We start from the raw sequence: 6000 nt of genomic DNA, 5'->3' as shown, positions 1-6000 counted from the left end.
AAAGGAGTGGACTTGAGATTGTACTGTAATTCTCGGCCAGGGAAAACGTTAAAATGCTGGATTTAGTTGAAATTCATAGCCGGTAATGATCTAAGTATTGTGAAATACTGTAATTGGGGACGTAATGAACATTTGAAATCACGAACTTTGAGTATAAGGAACAGAGTAACCCAATTTCAGGGTCGTCCAGAATATAGAGCGATGGTCGTGATGATCGGTTTGTCTGTGAGGGGTGTGCAAAATTCATAATGGTAATGACGAGATATGACTTCGTAATTATATGGCGAGTTGTTTGGTTTGTGCGTAGATTATTAGGATATCCAAGTGTTAATAACGGTTAGGACTAGATTAGATTTTAAGCATGATATCACGAGATAGGATATATGTAGCTGGACATGAATTATGTAATATTCTTTTCCAGCCAGATAAACATCGCAATATTGAACTCACATCACAGCTGCGTAGAAATTTGTGAAGAAACCAGAGTCCGCGGAGATAAAATTTGTTGTTCGTTAATATTTCGTTAAATCATTTAAATTTATTTAATTATTAAATTCAGTGAAACCGCATTTGAAATAACTTTAATCAAGCGAATAACTTGGAGATGCATTCTGGAAATTTTAGTTTGTTTTCTGGGGAATGTTAACATGTAAAGTAACGATTAAAGGGACATATCCGAAGGAAATGGATTTTTCTGCCACTAAGTTTGTGAGCATTGCTATTGTTGTAATTATTGAACTTTGATTGATTGAGCAGTGAATGTGCTGGGGATAGTAAAGTGGAACTTTGGTCATAAACCGATGTAACTTAATTGTGTTTAGCCTTCAGCCTAGAAACTTGGATGGTCAGGGGGTCATCAACCTCAGTGACTTAGATTAGGGCCATATGCCATCGTAGCATCATTTCCTTGCGGTCATCATCCACAATGACTTTAAAGTAACTTAGAAGATTAGATGTCGGTCCATGACATAGACGCAGGTCACATCGATTCAATTAAGGGTCCATGCCGTAGAACCACTGTGTGGCACACACCGATTGGACGGCCTTAATTATACTCAGAGTCCAGAGTTCGTGTTACGAGGGCTGGACCATAACGAATCACTATGATGGTACATGTGGTCTCACATGGAAGCAGAATTTAAGGATTTCCAGACTTTCCTTTCTTAAATTATTAATAATTGAGACAATGGTTTCTAGTAAGAATGCCCATCAGGCAATTACGTTAAAGTCTCACACCAGTGTTCTGACATTTATGTAAAAATGATTGTGGTGTCCAGTGGACACAATCGACTTCTATGATACCATTAACATGCTTCAGAATTTTCCTGAATAAATAGGAATCTTTTAAACAGACCTTTCATTCCGGTAGATAGATTAGAATTAATGAACCCTACCTTTACCTCAGCAAGTGACGAAGAACCCGAAACGACCCAAGAGACAGATCTCATGAACTTTGCTGATAGGTAAGGAAGGTAGGTATCCCTCAATATGGACCTAAAGGGTTCAATATATATAACTATTGTCAGCATTTATTTGCAAGATTCTGCCTGCAAACATGTCGAACAGAAGTACAATAGCAGTCAGCATTTTGCCACACAGCAAGAATTTTTGCAGGATGTGAATGAAGCACTTTGCAAAAATTATAAGTAGAGGTTCAGATAATCCTCTTACACCTCGACGACAACTGCTCAAACCAGGAATTTAACACACTAAGCGTCATAAAGCCGTGTACTTGACGCCAACAGGGCACATAGCTGAGTCTGTAGGTTACGGCGTACGAACGCGCTACAAGCAGTAGAGATATAGCTCTAGCATTTTGCCTGCTGTGAGATACAGCTACGCAACCCTAACCGTGTAGCCAATTCGCTCGGTGTTGCAATAGCATTACAACAGTAGTTAGATGAAAGCACTATATTCTTAAAATAATAATCACTACCACATTCTTTACATTCTTAAATCAATAATCACCACCACCACTGCTAGTATTCAAAATATCGTAATCACGAACGTGGTATTCGACATTAAAACAATAATCACCACATCCACGTGGATTGGGTCAAATACAGTAGAGACAATACGCGACACTGAGCGAGATATCGAGGGACAGCTATTGGAGCTCACTCTAGCGGATAGACCTGAACAGTACTGATTCTCTCATAAGAGCACGTGTATTTTTGTGTGAAGTTTTTGGTGTAATTTATGCGTTTTCAGTGAGTTGACATAATTAAATAGTAGCGTGTGTCACTCTCTGATATCTCATCTCAACATGAGGGGAAAGGTATGTGCTGTGTTTGGCTGCAGTAATTACGAAGTAGAGAAAAATGCGCGGTCATTCTTCAGGTTCCCTCGTGACAAGAACATGTAAGTAATATTGTGTTTGCATATATATTCTTCCAGTGACAGAGATTTTTATAGTACTTCATAATCTCCTGACCTGCTCGACCCATATTTTAACTGGCATAAAATGTAATACGCATATTTGATTGTATAGTGCAGCAGTTAACCTTCAATACCGATGTGTTGTTGTAGGTGTGATCTGTGGGTTTTGAAATGTCACAGAAGTGATTTGGATAAAGTGTACAAGAAAGAAGGGACGTTACGCTTGTATAAGAATTATAAGATCTGTCCAGATCATTTCCAGGCCAGCGACTTTAAAAATCCTCGACTATACAGCCAAGGGTATGTTACCTTTTTACTCTAATTGTACGTAAATATTTCTCAAAGCATCACTATCGACAACATTTTCATACTTTCCTTTCTTTAATTCCTCTTCTCAGATTGAAGCCGGAAATATATAGATTTTCTTTCTGTTAGTAGGCTTCATGTTAAGAGAAAAATTGTCCAGCTTTTAAATATTTCATTTCATTCATTTTCATTCATTTAATTTTCATTAACTCATTGCATCATGTGTGTAAGGAATGTGCCGATAGTTTTATTGACAAGTGTCTTAATGTGATCATACAACGTTTTTTAAATGAGAAAAAAGACAAATCCATCCGTAAAAGTTCAAGCAGGAATGCTAAAGCTAAAAATGTAATGCATAAATGAAAGATCAAGCCATTTCACAGCAGCCCATTTCATATCCTGTTTATGTATCTAATTTCAGTCTTTGAATAATAACCTTTTAAATAATTTTTCATTCATTTATCCAGAATTGCTTCAGCAACTTCGAAGTTAATATCTCAATACTACTTTCTTTCTAGACATAATTTATTTATCCATTTCCGTATATATATTTCCATTGATATTTGAATTTAGCGCAATTTGTTCAGGTCAAGTCACTAGGAGCGCCACCGTCGAATTGTCTCCCACAAAGTCTGTCTAGGGAGGTCTGGTCACGCTAGCACAATCCTTTGCGGTGGCGGACATATTGGGTCTTAAATATCGTTGTTATGTGGGCGTGCCCGATGTAATGTTGTAAGTTATTACTTGTATTTTGAAGGAAAATGGGATAATGTGCCGCACCAAATTGTCAAAATAAGACCACTGACGGAATTAGAGTGTTTCGCTTCCCGAGAATTAAGCAAAGGAGAGTTCAGTGGGTACAAAACTGTAGGCGTGACAAATGGTAATCTACAGATAATTCCGTCTTGTGCGCGGTTAGTGAACTTATACCCTCGTATTATTCCTGAATAATAATATGTTTATATGAACGATGTTTTATATTTATAGGTCTTATTATGTATTTTCTTCTAGCATAATTTTGAAGAATCGCAATTTGAACTAAAGAGTACAGATGGACGGAAACTACTCAAGTTGATTTCCATCCCAACAATTTTCAACGTCCCTAATCCACCCAAGTCTTTGACATATGGTAGGAAACCTCCCAAAGAAAGGGAACTGTCTTTCAAAACAAGCAAGAAAGGTAACATGAACTGTGTAATAGTAGTATTGTCGTTTATGAAAATTTCCTTTTCATGTGTCCAGCTCCATGGCTAAATGATTAGTTGGTCAGGGGTCCCGGGTTTGATTCCCAGCAAGGTCAGGAACTTAAATCGTAATTGGTTAATTTCGCTGGCCTAACTCTTCAAACCAACAATTTGTGACCAGGTTGCCATCATTACAACAGTAATTGTTAATAGCAGTCTTATACGGTACTGTAGATATTATTTACTTATTTACAGCTATATTTCATTCATCTTAAATGTTCTATGGAGTACATTATATGGCTGTAAAAATACTTAAAGATCACAACACTCGCACTAACCAACTACTGTAATTTAACGTACCGTAGCCTAACAAAATATCCTAACGTAATCCCTAAAATAGCCTAACCTAGGTTAACTCAAATTAATAGTGACTGAATTTATATTTCTTAAGGAATCGTGTCTACCAATGGGTTTAATTTTCTTAACCATTATTATTATTATTATTATTATTATTATTATTATTATTATTATTATTATTATTATTATTATTATTATTATTATTATTATTATTATTATTATTATTATTATTATATGCATGAATGTTAGGACTCAGTTAAGAGCCCCGTGGTCGCCAACCTACGCTGCCTAGTTAGGAGCTCCTGACGCCCCTTTCAGTCACCTCTTATGACAGGCAGGGGATACCGTGGGTTTTATTATATTGCCCCCACCCACAGGGGGAAATCAATTTGGGTTGTGACTACGAGGCCCTTAGCTTAGTCTTGACATTGCTTTCACTTGTGTTAGGCTCTCACCTATTTTATCCCATCCGACCTCCCATGGTCAACACTTGTTCTTTTCCGACCGCGACGGCATTAGCGCATTCGAGGCCTAGGAAGTTTTCATTTACACGCACAGGGCCGGATTAACGGGGGGGGGGCTAAAGTGGCTGCAGCCCCAGACCCCGCGTGCCAAGGGGCCCCCTAAAGTTGTATAAAAAGTCCTGCTGCTCTACCTCCGTGCATGTATATGAAGATTTACGCTCGCAAAATATCGAAAACGCTCTCTTCCTTCCTTCTTATTAGCTGTCCGCGTTTGTATTTCATCACTGCTAGAATCAATTAAATCAGTTTTCCGTCCGGAGACACGAATCTTCCCTACTTACGCACTGTAATTATTGTAAAGGTTGTTGTTGACGAAAATTTAAATCTGGCTGGTTGCGAATACGGGCAGAGGGGCAAGGGAACAAGAGATAAAGGAAGTGAGCGGGAGGGGACAGGGGAAGTACGGTGGAATGCGCATGCTATATCTTTGCATCAGGAAGAGAACTTTCAGTTCATCTCTGATTATTGAACCATTCGTAAGTTACAACTGTAATGTTCTTGTAAAATGGATAGAAAATATCCTAATGGTGCCAAGAAACGTAAATTATAAGAACAACATTTGAAAGAAATTGAAAAAATTGCCGAAAATATCTACATTTTTTGACACGAAATCTACAAGTGCATCGACGAGTGAAGACACTGTTACTGGTGAACTGGAATCTTCTACAGGTAAGCGAAGAGCGTAATATCTAAGTCTGCTGTTTTAGAAGAGATTAGGTCTTTACGGAATTGGAAAGCATGAGCATTAGGAAGATAGTTTTAGGAACAATGAAAGGGAATCCTAATGTGTATTTTAAACTTCAGTAACATTGTATGAAATATTCGGAGTCGTAAATAATAAATTGCTGATCTCGTTGGTGTAGTGGCAGCAATAATGACTGCCACCCCCGAAGACCCAGGTATCTTCCCCGGCGCTGCCTGAGGCGGGGGGTGCAGCTTGGTATGGGGTCTCATTAACTTGTTCAGGGCACTCCGAATTAAACCTAGACCCGACACGGTGTGGTCGCATGTTTACTTACTTAGTAATAAATTATGTAATAAATACACGAATTAAAAAAACCCAATGGTCTACAGCCGCAGCGGACCTTGCCTTACCAAGTGACAGCTGCCCAACCTCTAGGACCTGCAGATTCCGAGGTGTTGTGTGGTCAACACAACGCATCATCTCAGTCGTATTCTTCGTTTTCTTTCCCGGGGCTGCCATCCCACCGTCAGATGACTCCTCGATTGTAATCACGCAGGCTGAGTGG

Source organism: Anabrus simplex, chromosome X (genome assembly GCF_040414725.1).
Source record: "Anabrus simplex isolate iqAnaSimp1 chromosome X, ASM4041472v1, whole genome shotgun sequence".
NCBI classification, from domain to species: domain Eukaryota; kingdom Metazoa; phylum Arthropoda; class Insecta; order Orthoptera; family Tettigoniidae; genus Anabrus; species Anabrus simplex.
This window is presented reverse-complemented; position numbering follows the sequence as displayed.